This window comes from Durio zibethinus, chromosome 11 (genome assembly GCF_047325235.1).
Source record: "Durio zibethinus cultivar Kanyao isolate XHJ-2024 chromosome 11, ASM4732523v1, whole genome shotgun sequence".
In the NCBI taxonomy this organism is placed as follows: Eukaryota; Viridiplantae; Streptophyta; class Magnoliopsida; order Malvales; family Malvaceae; genus Durio; species Durio zibethinus.
The window spans coordinates 5,570,122-5,586,029 of NC_143172.1; the positions used below are offsets into that span (position 1 = coordinate 5,570,122).

Genomic DNA, 15,908 nt, shown 5'->3' on the forward strand with positions numbered 1-15,908 from the left:
GGTTTTAAAGAAAGAGGCAGCCCGATGGGCCCAACCACGCGAGTTCCTTGACTTTTTTTAAAATGTAAAATACCTAGATTAAGATGTGAAGTATTTTTATTTAATTATTAATTTTGTTGTGATAGTATTTATATATATATATATATATATATATATTTTAAGCATTTGCTAAATGTGTAACGTAGTAAATGCTTAGAAAGCATCTTAAATAAGTACAGTAGTACTTTATTATTATTATTTTAAGTAAGAGGTAAAATTTTCTTTTAATTTGAAAGAATATAAATCAATTAAGTTTTTTTTTTTAATAAGGTTTTATAAATTTTTTGAAATCTTTACAATATCCTTAATAATTCAAAATATTCTTTTTTTGCTCGTTTTAAATATTTGTTACTCATCTTTGTATTAATATCCATTGGTAACTTCTTTCACAAAAAGTATTGATGAGAACCTAAAGTTTTTTTATTACATTTAAAAGGTTAATTATGTCTTAATTTTTCATAAAATCTGAGAGTTTTGCATTGCTAGCTATATGAATAATATTGTAAATCACCTAATCATTGCCTAATTATTTTTTATAACTAATGAAGTCTTAATTTAATGATAAAAAGAAAATCTTAAATTTTTAAAATTTTAAGTTCAAATCATATTATACGTGGATATGGAAGTTTAATTATATATTCTTAAAATCTTGTATTTATATGTGCCAGTAGATCAGTCTTTAATATGGTTCCTGTTGTGTTGGGTTAAGGAAGCATAGATAGTAGTAATAGATGGTCTTCCATTTGATCTCCAATTGATTGAAAAATATGAGAACTGGTTTTCTTCCATTTCACATGATTTAACATATGTTTTAAAGAGAGGCTATGCTTAAAATCTGCATTTCTTGAACTTAAAATCTGTTTGCTACACCTGCACAAAGACCCTAAACATATCAAACTTTCGCCGCAGAGAGTCATTTGTGGCTTAAGCCCTGCGACCCTTTTAACAAAAGCAAATGCAACTCTAACAAATTCAATTGAGTTTCATTCCGAAGTCTAGAAGGCTTGGATTGCAAGTTTGAGATGCGCTTTTCTCATTAAGTCGTTAGATTTCCTACTCCCCTCTAATGTGAGATAAACCATAAATGCAACTCGCCATCTCTCCTTGGAAGAACTTAGTGTGAGTGTGACAACATCAAGCTTTGCATTAAAAATGCAAGTCTAGACTTTGGAAACTTCATTTTATCAAATATAGCAATCAAAAAGCTCATTTCTCACTTGCAATCCAAACCTTTCTTTTTTTCTCCAAAGATCTTTAAATGCATCCTTCACCATTTCATTTTATACTTCCTTTTTGGCTTATCCTTTCCTGTTTCTTTTAGTTTCCCACTTAGCGGTGTTCTTAATTCAGTTTTGATCAAATTAATTAATCGAATCGATTTAACTCGATTAATTAATCGATCATTGAATTAATTTCAGTCAGTTAACAAAAAATAATTTTAAAAAAAATTTGATTTTCGATTTATTTAGTTTAAAAATCAACCGAACCGAATCAATCGAATTTTAACCAAAATATAACATAATTCAAATATAAAATTAAAAATGCATGAAATTGATAATTTTATTTAATAAGTTAATAAAGTTTTTAACATAATACTTTAGTATTTGAATATTTTATTGAATAATTTTATTTAGTTTATTTAAATATGAGAAATTAAGAGTTTAAAATATAATTTAATTTAAATATATTTACTATTTGATTAATTGAAAAATTAATTTATCGATTAATTTTTAAATCAAGAAAATTGTTGGGTTTATCATCAAGAGCTTTCTCAATGCCATTCAATTTGGCCAATATTTTTCGTTTCCTATGGAAGACATTTCCAAATGTGTCTCTATTCCAAATCCTTAGTTGCTTTATGAACACCTCGATGGTTTGGTTAAGGGGCGGATTAAATGAAGGCCAACTTTGATTAAGGATTCTTGCAAAATCAAGATGGCCAAGCCACATTCTCTGGAAGCGAAAAGGTTTATTATCAAAGGAAGGGAGGCTTGCTTTGAAGGATATGAGAACAGGACAGTGATCGGATCGGATTCTAGGAAGATGAAAGACCATTGCCCGAGGGTACAAGAGTTTCCAAGAAGGGTTAACAAGAACGTGGTCAATCCGTCCTTGAATGAGGTGTTGAGCACCTCTCATATTTATTTGACCAAATAAACTTTGGCCCCTCGAACCCAAGATTAATAAGATTACAAACGTTAAAACAAGAATGGAATATCTTTAATCTATAATTAGTGTCATAACATATAGATTCATAAATTCATAACTAGACACAAGTTAAAGAGTCACCGTCAATAATTTTTTAAAGTGTGAGTAACCACCTAATAAATCTATCTTTTTAAGGAGTTTCTAAACTTAATTAAAAGTCCTTAAAGAATAAGTTTTGACATTTTGAATAGAATTAGGTTCGAAAGTTCGGTTACATATAGGGAAGATTATAGCACCCCTACAACACCTATCCTAAAATACGGTACTATTTAATTTTTAATTATCCTAAAAGTTTATAGTTCTAATATTTTAAATTTAAAATTGAAAATACCTGTTAAGGTTTTTTATCAATTTGGTAAAATTCTTAAAAATATTTTCTTACTTTGAGAGTATTCAAGAATCTTATTTGTTTTCTTGAAGATGCACCATCGTAAAAAAAACTTAATTAATTATTTTTGTTAAATTTTCGTTTTATTGAAAAAATATATAATTCTTCCACCATTTGAGCCACAACTAGAAATATTTTTTCACTTAAAAATCTCTTAGATAATCATGCATTCGCAATTACTAAGAATTTTATCCTCAAAATTTATTCTTTAATTTATAATTTTTATTTCTAAACTTTTTACCATTTGAGTCTATTTAAAAATACCTTACAAGTTTTCAGTTCTAAATTTTTTACCGTTTAGGTTAAATTTAAAATATAAACTCTTGTTACTCATTGTTTGATTCCTAATCTTGAGAAAGAAAATATTATGACAATTATTTTTTAAGTCTCCTTTAAATTCTTCCATAATTTAGGTTGAATTTTTTTTAAAAAAAATCTTTACCAAGAAATCTAATAGAAATTTAGTTATTTGTGATTTTTCTTGAGATTTTATTATTGGATAATTATCATACATTTTCACACCAAAATTTTTTTTAAGTTATATTTTTTAATTTTAAATTTTTATTTAAGAAAAAATACAATTACTTTATTGAAATTTCGTTTAAATTATCTCACTGTTAGAGTTAAATCTAGAGAAATTTCTTACCTAGATATTTTTTAAAAAATTTACCATTTCAAATTTCTAAAAAACTTATCATCGAGTAATTGTTAATACAACTCCAAATTTTTATGAAATTTGTTTATACATTTTTTATTATTCTTTTTTAAAATGAAAATAAATATTAATTATTATTATTATTGAAACTTTACCTAAAATTTTTTTTTCATTTGGGTTAAATTTAGAAAAAATTTCTCTTCTAAAAATTTTTTAAAAATGAGCTATTTGTAATTTCTAAAAATTTCATCAGATAATTATTATTTATTTCTAAAATTTTTTTAAAGTTTCATTTTATAATTTTTATAATTTTCATCTTTAATTTTTTCTAAAATTTAATCATGCATAATATTTTTAAAACAAAATAAATAAAGAAAATAATAACATAAAACAAAAAAATAAATACCAAAATAAAAAAACCTGTTCGGCTCGACTATAGTATTGACTCAGCTTGACTGTAAAAAGGAGATCCAGTTGGGATAGTTTAGGGTGGTGGCTTAGCTCGACTCAAATGTCAGCTACTAGAGATGGGTTGCAAACCAGATCGCACTATGGGTTGGATTAGGTTGGTGGAAACACGCAAATCTTAGCCTTCTGTAATGTCCAAAATGACATTGTTTTAATTGACTATAAAAGCCAAGTTTTTCTTTCTTCAAACTTCACATTTGCCCTCTCTCTATCTCTTCTTTTCTTGTCTCTATCTTTCTCTTTCTTTAAAAATAGATAAAGAATCGGATGAATCTTAATCGATTTTCTGAAATTTCACATTGAAACTTGGTAACATTGCTGGTTTTTGGATTTTTAATCAGAACACTCACTAGAAAGTGCAAATCCTATAGGAAAATTCAACAAAAAATTCAAGTTTTTCCAAAATTTTTCTAGAGACATGAATTTTATTCTTCTAGGACTCCTAAACCTTTCAATGTTAATGATTTCTTCAAAATCAATTTGAATTAAACTTAAAAGAAACTTAACTCTATAAAAAAGGAATTTCTTCAAAAATTTTACTGGCAGAACACTTCAATCTCTACTCTACTTGTTGTGTTTTTCTATTTTTCCCCTTGATCATCGTCTGTCTCCGTCTTCTTCGCTCTATCAACTACAAGTCCATTTATAAGAAAATTTAACAAAGTCTTAATTTGGTTGGGATTGGATTTGTTTCGACCAAATCTAAAATTATCTGCAAAGTTAATCTCAAATTATTTTTTATAAGAAAGAGGATTATCACTGATATTACCAAAGGATAACCTTACCCAAATTTCAAACTTCAAGTTTTTTGGATTACTTTCTTTTTTTGTTTTTTATTTTTATTTTTTTGGAAATAATCAGATAATATGAAAATATAACTAAAAATAAAAAATAGAAAGGATAAATAAGATGGGAAAATAAAAATTAAATAAAAAATGAATATAATAAAACAAAATAGGATAACTAAAATAAAAATTTTATAGATAAATACAATATCAATAAAAGTAAAATATAGAATTCATTAATTAGGCTTGAATTGAGTTCAAGTCCAACTGATTTGGGTGCCAGACTAAATGGGGTATCTACAATTATTCCTCTTTATACATTTCTTATGATACAGGATTGTGCAAAAATATAGATACCTATTACGTCCGAGTGTAACTTGACAACAATTATAAAATCTCGACACTTAAAAGATTCACAATTCGAAAATTTCATAATCTAAAAATTTGTAATACAAATTAAAGCTCAAAGATTCACGATTTAAGTTCACAATTTTAAAATTCAAAGGTTCATAATTCAAAGATTTGCAAGAATTCATATTCGTAAAAATTTTTAAATTTGCAAGGATTTGATTCGCAAGAATTTTAGGTTTACAAGAATTTGATTCTCAAGGAGTTCAGGTTCGTAAGACACAAAAATTAGCAAAAACTCATATTTGTGAGATTTTTCAAATTCGCAAGATTTTCAATTTTGTATTTGAGAGATTCACATTCAAAATTTAGTTTAAGGATTTGCATCACATTCTCCATATTTATTATTATTAATTTTTTGATCGATTTTCATGTTCTTGTTTGTTAGTATTTTTTGTTTTATATTATGTTGAAAGTTAAGAGTTTTAATGTTCTTTGTAAGTTAATATTGGCATGGTACATGAAATACCAATATGACAATTAAAGCTTCTTTGTTTTTTTCCTTGATATCGTAATTGTTTTGAAACTATTGTTCATTTAATTACCATATAGTTCGTGTCTTTGTATGAATTTAGTGTAACAATAAACCATATTTACTATATTAATATATTAACAAATATATAATATAATGAATATATATTTATTAGATTAATAGATATATTGAAGACTATATAATTTATTGAAAAGAAAATTAACGTAAAGAAAAGTAATAAAGGTGGCATAATAAATTGAAGACTAAATAATTGAATTAAAATTAATAGTTATTAAATTGTAAACAATGCAATTAAATATTATCAATTTTATAATGCTTATGAAAGCTATTAATGTAAATAAATCTTTAATTATTTTATATCTATCTACTTATTATGAAATATATATATATATATATGTTGTATTTTACTATATATGTGAAATAAAATAATTATGTGAAATTTATATAAGATAGTATCTGAGTATTTTGTTTACTCACAACAATAACACCTTCCGCATATGTATGTTTTGGATTAATATTGTATCTATTATTATTAAAATAATTATTATGATTATTTATTTTGACATCTATAGTATGTATAATTTGTTAATCACCAAAATGGCAAAATTGAAAAGTTTTTATAGATGTCAAATTAAATAAAATTAAATTTCTCATAATTATGTGATGTTATAAATGAGATGACATGATGATATATATTTATTGAGTAAATTGAAGTTCAATGATTATAAAATATTTAAAGATCACCTAAAGGTAGATTGGTTAATTTCATAATCATAAACATGAACCTCGTTGATTAATATAATGCATTAGATATTTTTGCATATCCAAAGATAGTAAGTATGTCTAATTTGAATATATATAATTATCAATTATGTGAAATCAAAATTAAGCATCAATTATGTTTATTGTTTTACATTGTTGGATCACTCAAAGAAGAACTTCAATGTACATTTAATGTTTATATGAATGTTATATGAATCTATATTATGTATTTAAGTTACAACTCAAAACATTAACGTATCAGTAATTTATTTATTTTATAGTATCTATTCCTATTTTTCTTTATTTGTAAGCTTCATCTATTATAAAGTTCAACAAGTTTAATTTTTTTGAATGGTGTGAACAAGTTTAGTATTATCTAGGTATGTTGGATCTTGATTTGGTACTTTTGATTGATAAGCCTATTGCTATTACTGATCTAGTAGTATTGAACAAAAGTCTTTTCATAATGCTGGAGAAAGATCAAATAGACTGAGTTTAATATTCATGCGAATGATAGTGACAAACATTTTTAAGTCAATAAATCCTAAAACTGATAATGTTAATAAATTTCTAAGATTTGTGAAAGATATATCTCAATCTAACTCTGCCGATAAGTCACTTGTTGGGACATTAATTTGATGGTTCTCATACCATACATAAGCATATCATTAAAATGTTTAATATATAGCAACAAGATTAAGGTCCATGGGAATGGAAGTGAGTAAAAGTTTTCTTGTACAATTTATTATAAATTCCTTGCCTCATGAGTAAGGTAAATTTCAAATAAATTACAATACTATAAAGGATAAATAGAATGTGACTAAACTACAAATCATGCTTATTCAAAAAGAAGTGAAGCTTAAAATGTAAGAAATTCACTTAATTAATTTTATGAGCCAGCTAGAAGCTAAAGAAAACTAGTTAAAAAAAAAAAAAAGAAAGGTTAATAAAGGACCACTAAAGATTAATGTGACATTTGGCCAAATTCACAAGAAGAAACAAAAGAAAAATAAGTGTCATTTCTGTCAAAAGTTCAGACACTATTAGAAAATTTGTATCAAACGTAAGGCATGGTTTGAAAGGAAAGGTAAGCCTAGTGCTTTCATATGTTTTGAATCAAATTTGAAACTTGGTGCATAGATTTTAGTTGCACCACTTATGATACAAATGCAATGTAGAGATTTTTTACACCCCAAACCATAAATCTAAATGAAAATTTTATTTTTATGGGAAACTAAGTTAAAGCTCCAATTAAAGCTATTGGAATCTACTATTTAATTTTAAACATTGGAAATCATTTGGATTTTTTTTCAAACTCTTTATTTTCCTTTTGTTTCTTGAAATTTGGTTTCTTTGTCTAAACTTGATACATCTGGATACTACTTTAAGTTTAAAAATGGATGTTTCAATTTATTTAAACATAACTATTTTATTGGCTCTAATATTTTATGTGATGTTTCATACAAATTAAATCTTGATAATTTTTTTGCTAAGAGCTTGTTGACCTTGCATCATAATGTTGGTACAACCAAGATTTAATAAATGAAAATTTAGCTTACTTGTGGCATAAATGTTTGGATCATATATTCAAAAAAATAATACAAAGATTGACAAAGAATGAAATCTTTCCTAATTTGGATTTTACTTATCATGGTATTTGTGTGAATAGCATTAAAACAAAATACATAATTAAAAAAGTAACTACAATAAGCAACAGCTCTTTAAGATTATACACATTGATATTTATAGACCTTTTGATATTTCATCTTTTGATGGAGAAAATTATTTATCACCTTTATTGACAATTTTTCATGTTATGGTTATATCTACTTATTGCATGAAAAATCTCAATCAGTAAATGCCTTAGAGGTATTCATTAATGAGGTTGAAAAACAATTAGACAATAAGGTAAAAATTATCAAATCTAATGGAGGTGGTGAATATTATGAAAAGTATGATGAAAATGGACAATGCTCTGGTCCATTTGCTAAATTCCTCGAAAAACATGACACATATGCTCAATACACAATGCTAGGTACACCACAACAAAATAGTGTTGCAGAAAGGCTTAACTGTACTTTCATACGCATGGCTAGAAGTATGTTAAGCAATTTTTCTTTACCCTTATCTCTATGGATGTATGCTTTAAAAATCACCGTGTATTTGTTAAATATGGTTCTTAATAAGGCAATTCCAAAGACTCCTTTTGAATTATGGACAAGAAAGAATCTTAGTTTAAGGCACCTACTTGTTTGGGGCTATTTGACAGAAGTAAGAATTTATAATCCACATGAGAAGAAACTAGATTTAAGAATAATCAATGATTTTTTAATTGGTTATCTAGAAATATCTAAAGGGTATAGATTTTGTTGTCCTAGTTATAATACAAGAATTATTGAAATTGGAGATGCTAAGTTCATTAAATGATGAAACGAATGGGAGTGTGAAACTACGCAAAGTGGAACTTCAAGTAGTTTTGATGAAAATTTTTTTACCTATAACTTATTCTCAAATTGTTGTTCCTATAGTTGTTGAACAGTTTAACAATTTACAAGAATAACAAATAAATGATCAAACATCCTATAATAAAATTGTTACCAATTAACTTGTAATGGATTAACCACATAAGGTAGTAATAAGAAGGTTTTAAAGGCAAAAGACATATGTTATTTTTGATGAATATGTGATTTATCTACGAGATTAAGAATTTGACTTAAGAATTGATGAAGATCCAGTTTCATTTTCATAAGTCATAGAAAATGTTAATTCTATAAAATAGTTAGATGCTATGAAAAAAGAGTTAAAATCAATGGATCACAATAATGTCTAGGATCTTGTTAAATTATTTGAAAATTGTAAAAGAGTTCAGTGTAAATGAGTCTTCAAGACTAAACATGACTTAAATGGCAATATTGATTGATACAAGGCTAAACTTGTTGCTAAATGTTTAATTCAAAAAGATGGTATTGACTATAAAAGAAACATTTTCTTCGATTTCTAAAAAGGACTCATTTAGAATTATTATGGTAATAGTGGCTCGTTATGACTTAGAGTTACATCAAATGAATGTGAAAATAGCTTTACTAAATGAAAATTTAAAGGAAGAAGTTTACATGGACCAACCTGAGGTTTGTAATTAAAGAAAAAGAATACATGGTATGTAAATTTAAAAAGTCAATATATGAACTTAAACAAGCTTTCCAACAATAGTATCTTAAGTTCAATAATATTATTACTTTTTTTAATTTAAGAAAATCACTGTTGATTAGTGCATATATCTGAAGGTCAATAGGAGTAAATTTATATTTTTTATTCTATATGTTGATGATATTTTTTGGTTGCTATTAACTATTTTGGCTTATTACATGAGACTAAGAAATTTCTTTTTAAGAATTTTGAAATGAAAGATATGGTGAGGTATCTTATGTAATTGGAATTGAAATATTCTATTATAAATTATAAGGATTGTTAGAATTGTCTCAAAAACAATATATGAATAGAATTTTAAATTGAGCCTTATGCAATGTCTAAAGAATGAATTGGAATGCAAACAAATTGAACAAATTCTTTATGCACTATTGTTGGAAGCTTAATGTATGCCTAAATTTATACCAGACCAGATATTAGTTTTAATGTCAAAATGTAGGGCAGGTATTAAAATAATCCAAGATTAGATCATTTGAGGGCTAAAAGAAAGTATTAAGATACTAGCCAGGAACATATTTTCAAAGAACAAAAGATCACATGCTTATTTATAGGAAATCCAATCATTTGAAGTGATAGGATATTCAAATTCAGATTTTGTTGGTACCAGAAAATCTACATTTGGCTATTTGTTTATTTTAGTTGATGGAGTGATCTCATGAAAAAGTGCAAAGCAATTTGTCATTACTGCATCCACTATGGAAGTTAAGCGTTTAAAAATTTATTTTAGAACTTGAAATTATTGATAGTATTGCCAGGCCACTAAAAATTTATTATGATTATGTCACAATAGTTTTTTTTTTTCTAAAAAATGACAAATATTCGAAGGTGATAAACATGTGGAATTAAAATACTTTGTCATTAAATAAGAAATCTAGAAACAAATACTGTCAATTAAACACATTAGCACTATTTTTTTTTAATACCCCAACCCAAATGATAATTAGGTTATACTAATACCAAAGCCCATCAGTTTATTAAAAGATTAATTAGTAAAAGAAAAAAGGTTGAGGTATTAAATGAAAGAAATCTCAGCTATCATGAAACAGAAAGGAAATAGAAGTTCTTTTTTTTTTATTTTTTTTAGAGTTAAAGAGTATGAAAAATCAAGTTGGAGACTCAAAATTAAAGGCTACAATCAACTTAATCTCCTAAAAGTGAGTATATGTCATCTTTTTATTTAAGAAATATATAATGCCGGTTGCTATTATTTGGAGTTGAAGTTCTAAGAAAAATATAAAAAAAAATTATAAAATCTTTCATTACTCTTCATGATCGATTTGGGTAAATTATTGGATTTTATTTACTTAATATTATTAAATTTAATGGTGATTATTAAGTGGATTTTAAAGGCTGAAAGTGGGGATTTGGATTTTTAAAAGTTAAAGGAGAAATAATATTTTTGGATAAAATGCTATTATCTACAATAGTGGATTAAAATAATATTTTATGTCAAGGGATTAGATATTGCTCTGACTATTATATATCATTGGAAAGCATGTTGAATCTACTTTCTAATGAAAAAAACAGAAGTCAAATATGAGTTTTTTTATGAAGAGTTGTCTAATTTTTACTTAAGGATATGCAGGCTGTATGGCAACATTATTAGGGATGAATTACAGAAATTTTCTTAAATTTAAACAAGGAATTAAGAATTGAGCCATGCATGTTTAAAAATTTTATTGAGTCTACTTTCTAACGAAATAAGTGGAATTGAATTTGGAGTCTCCTATGAATAAATATGTAATTTTTATTAAAAGCTATACGTGCTATTTGGAAACAACATATAATGTGGATTTCAAAATTTATTATAATTAATCTACAAGAAATTACGATGTGGACCATATATGGTTAGAAAGCTTATCAAGTCTAGTTTCTATTGCATTAAAGAGATCTTAATTCTGAATTGGATATATTGAGATATGATCATTTTAATGAAAAGAGGTCAAGCTATCAATATTAATTAGTTGAGTTAACTTTTGTATAACTTAATTGTTTTAGTATATACGGTATCAAAAAGAGTTGATTAATTTCTAATATGTTGAAATGATCTTGAATATGGCATTAATTTATTTTGAAAAAAAACTAAGTGGTAAAATTGAAAAGAGGTAAGTAAAATCTCATAGACTTGTTTTTAAATCTATGTATATATGTATGTTTCTGAATAAGTAAATGTTTTATTTCTTTATGTTCGATATATGAAAATAGGATCAAGCATATGATTATTTTATGTTTTTGCTATGTAAATGATAGATCATACTTATGAATGAAATGAGAAAATGATTTATGTTTAAGAAACGATTTTATGATAGCAACGTTTTTACATCCCTGAAAAGTGAGATCATTCACACCAAAACTAATTCTACAGTCCTGGCTAATGGGTAATAGTAGTTAGCATATATATGATCATACGACCTATTAACAGGTTATAGTAGTTAATGTAAGGCCCTGACTAGGAGTTATAATAGTTAGCAATGATCATGAGGATGAAATTATCGATACAGCTAATATTACGGATTATAGTAGTAACCGTAGTTAATGATAAACTAATGATAATGATGATTTATGATGATGATGATGATGATGACTTTTAAAGATTAATCCATGATTTGTATATGAAAATGATTTACGATGATTTCTAAAGATTGATTGATGATTTGGTTTGATTATGGTATTCAAATGACAACATATGTTGCAATAATTTAAGAATTGACATGTTTTGATGTTATTTATGATTTACAAAATGTTTTACATAATGATGATTTTTGAAATATTATGACATTATGATTTAATGAATGTTTTTGAATAAATTATATGATATATATGAAAACGATGTTTGATCCAGTAAGGTACGTGAACCTATACTTGTTGAGTTATGATTTGCTTTTTTTTTTCTCTTTTCAAATAAGTAAATGATAAGTTTGGTTAGTTTTGTGAGAAGCTAGAAGATCAAAATGAAAAAAAACTACTTAGTCATAGGAGATAATATTGGTCAATGAGATATTATTAATGGTTTTGTATTTGGTATAGTTTGTATTTGGATATGTAAAGATGTATCATTAGTTTGATTAAAAATATAGATTTTACTTGACGATTATTTTATTGAAGAATTTTAGAATGGTTAAGAAAGATGGCTCTATATTACTTTTGAATTTTACTTCAAGATAATATTAGTCGTATTATATCTCGATCTCGGGATGTGACAAATTTTATGATTGCAGATCTATTAACAAAAGGTTTGCTAGCAAAGACATTTAATGAATATGTCAAAAGAATGGGCATTATTGAAAACCGTTATTGATATCATGGTAAAGTTTTATATTCTTTATGAATTTGACACTTTAAGCTCTTTTAAGTGCTGTTTCTAACATATTAATGCATCATATTCCATTACTTTAGTACATATACATGATTAAATTATATGAATATGAGCTAGATTTATCTCTAATGAAGACATTATTGTTAGATTGTTATGGTATCTCTCATTAAATGTTATGTTGAGTGTAGAACTAATAATGTGTTACATAGAAAGGACTATTTCGAGCTAATCACATAAAACTGTTATGATTCTTATTAATTTTTGCTTAATGATGATTTATAATTTGATCAACTTAAGAAATGACTTAACTTATATTTTGCACATTATATTTTATTATTAAACCATAAAGTTGAATAATAATACATAGACCAAGTGAGAGAATATTGAATTTATGTGACCTACGTGCAAGTTATTCAACATTAAGTAAATATTTTTTAATTTTACTTAAAAGATAATAATGATTTAATGAATGATATAATTTAAAAAAAAAACTTATTGATCAAATAAATGAGGTTAATTATTTCATACATTGATAGAATGTATGAATAAATAATAAATAAAAAAGCAAAACCATTCCTCCCTTGCTTATAAAATATATGCATTCTTTCCATCAAGAATGGATGAAAAGGAAAAAAAAAGGTCAAGAGAGAGAACTAATCTTAAAAAAATTTAAATTAAAAAAATTTTAATAGATTAAGGTATGATTCTTTTTAATTAAAAAATTTTAAAAATTATCTTATTCTAAAACTTTAGATATTAAAATTATGTAAAATTAAGATTTGATTTTCATAATAAAAAAATTATCATATCCCACGTAACTCTTTGATATGGTCTAATTTTGTGGATTGGAATATTCCTTTTTTTTTTTTTTAATCTCAGTGAAGCAATTGGTGCAATTGAAGTGTCGGATTCATAGATATCCCTCGCTAATGACAAACTTGAGGAAATTCGGGTCAAATCACTTTTGGATTTGTACGATGAGTAGAAATCAGATAAAAACTTTCAATATAGATTACGTGGGGGTACTTTTTATGGGGTATTTCATTTCAGATAGAAACAGATTCATAGTGTTTTTTTCTTTTCTTTTGTATGGTTTTGAATCTTGGATCACTTTTTCTCTTCCGACTTGTTTTAATAATCATTGATTTGGCTGCAACCACAGCCATCTCACCAGGCTACAAACTGTAAAGAACAAGTTAAACGCTAGTTAAATATTGTACAAACTTGTAGCATCTCTTGAGAGGCATGGCACAAGAGTCTGTAGTGTTTAATTTATATGGTGCCGATAAGAATTCGGATTCAGAAATTTATGTGGTTGCAATTGGCTGGCTTTACATGAATTGTTTCAGTAAAATTTGGTTCAGTACGGTCTGTGACTTGATTCTGCCAAAGCAGAGTGTGCTAAATTGTCCAGGAAACTCAATTACGTGTTAAAAAAATGGTTCGTAACCAACCTGCTTCTTGGTTTGCTGTGGTTTAAATGTTCTGGTGATAAAGTTTACATGATTAATTAGTTTTATTCTAAATAAACTTAGGAAACTATATTATAGGTTTTTAAAATATATTAAAATGCATTTCCATGATTCCAGTTGATGGCTTGTTGGAGAATTCTTTGAAGCTTAAGAACATTGCATGGTCTTGTTGATGCTTGCTTTGCCTTGATAAATGTACTTATTAAGTCTTTAGATTGTATCTTTTATTACATCTGAAATAATTCGACCGCTAGCTGCTTTGCGTTCACTGGTTTTACTTCTACATGCAGCTTAGGATTTCTAAATATCAAGAAAGAACAAGAGTGAATGCTGTGATGGCCTCTGAGAGAAAAAAATTTGGTCTTTCTGGGGGCCCTTACACCTAACTAGTATAGACCGCTAAGAGTTTCCTCCCATTAAATGAAAAAACCAAAGCAATTGTTGACTTCCAAAGATGTTTAAGGTCTAAGAACTTGAGGATCTTTGAATCTATTTTAATCTCAGCAGGTGGATGCTGTCTTACGTGCTAAATATTGTTGTATTGATTGTATGCAAGACAAATGCATATCATAGAAGGTCTGTGGCAGCCAGTTTGGTTGAGGGTGTCTATATTTTGGACCGAGACCGCCAGGAAAAACATTAAGGTTCTTAAGCTCTGGCTCCTCCTCGGTGGGAGTTCTTCTATTTTAAGTTGATTCATGAGCTTGTTGATGATGCTCATTTTTGCGTCTTTGGTGCCATTTATTAGTATAAGCCTCCGTCATCTCATTGTAATGACTCAATTGGTCGACGTCCTCGCTATGTGATTGCCTTTCGAGGTACCATATCTAAACCAGACTCCTTCTCTAGAGACTTTGAGTTGGATATCCACAAAATACGAAATGGACTCCACCAGACTTCTCGCTTTGAGATTGCCATGCAAGCTGTTCGAAACATGGTTGCTTCTGTGGGTGATTCAAATGTCTAGTTAGCTGGCCATTCTCTTGGGGCAGCGATGGCAGTGCTGGCTGGAAAGACTATGGCTAGAAAGGCAATTTTGTGGAAGCTTTCCTCTTTAATCCACATTTCTTATCTGCCCCAATTGAGAGAATCAAAGATAGAAGTGAAACATGGACTTCGAATTGCAGGCAGTGTCATCACGGCAGGACTTGCTCTTGCCACAGAGGGTAACAGTCTAAGGACTCGGTTCAATCTGCTGCTTTGTCTGCGTGGATCCCATGTCAAACAGGCCCATGGGATTCACCAGTGGTGGTGCAATCGTTACAAGTACAAATAATTTGTTATTATCCGGATATATCCTGTATATGTTATGGATCATCAGAGGAATCCTTCAGTGGTTCCAGCTGCTGCTGATTAAGGAAAACAAAGAAACATGTATTGGTTTCCATGTGATTTCAAACTACCAGATTCCAGCTAATTATTCTGTCAAAATATAGGATGTATTACTCATCTTTTAATACCTTTGTTTTCGCTTCCTCTCTGAATGATTTTACATCTATCAACATCTCTTGAAGAAGCTAAATAAGATATGCATTTTTTCGAGGTGAAGTCAAAATATGCTACTATCTAACAGCACAAACTTTTACAAGCTTTAGTGTCTTTAGTCTCCCTAAGACCTGTGGCTGAGGCCTTTGTTAAAAAGGAATGCAACTTTTAACAAATGCTACGCAATGGTTGGTCTTTCTACAAAAGGATATGAAACTCTTA

General features: G+C 27.2%; 1 pseudogene; it reads left to right on the top strand.

Moving 5' to 3' along the window:
• The first annotated feature begins 14,610 nt into the window (after nt 1–14,610).
• On the top strand, nt 14,611–15,677 carry LOC111290106 (GDSL esterase/lipase At4g10955 pseudogene; annotated as a pseudogene).
• The last annotated feature ends 231 nt before the right edge of the window (nt 15,678–15,908 follow it).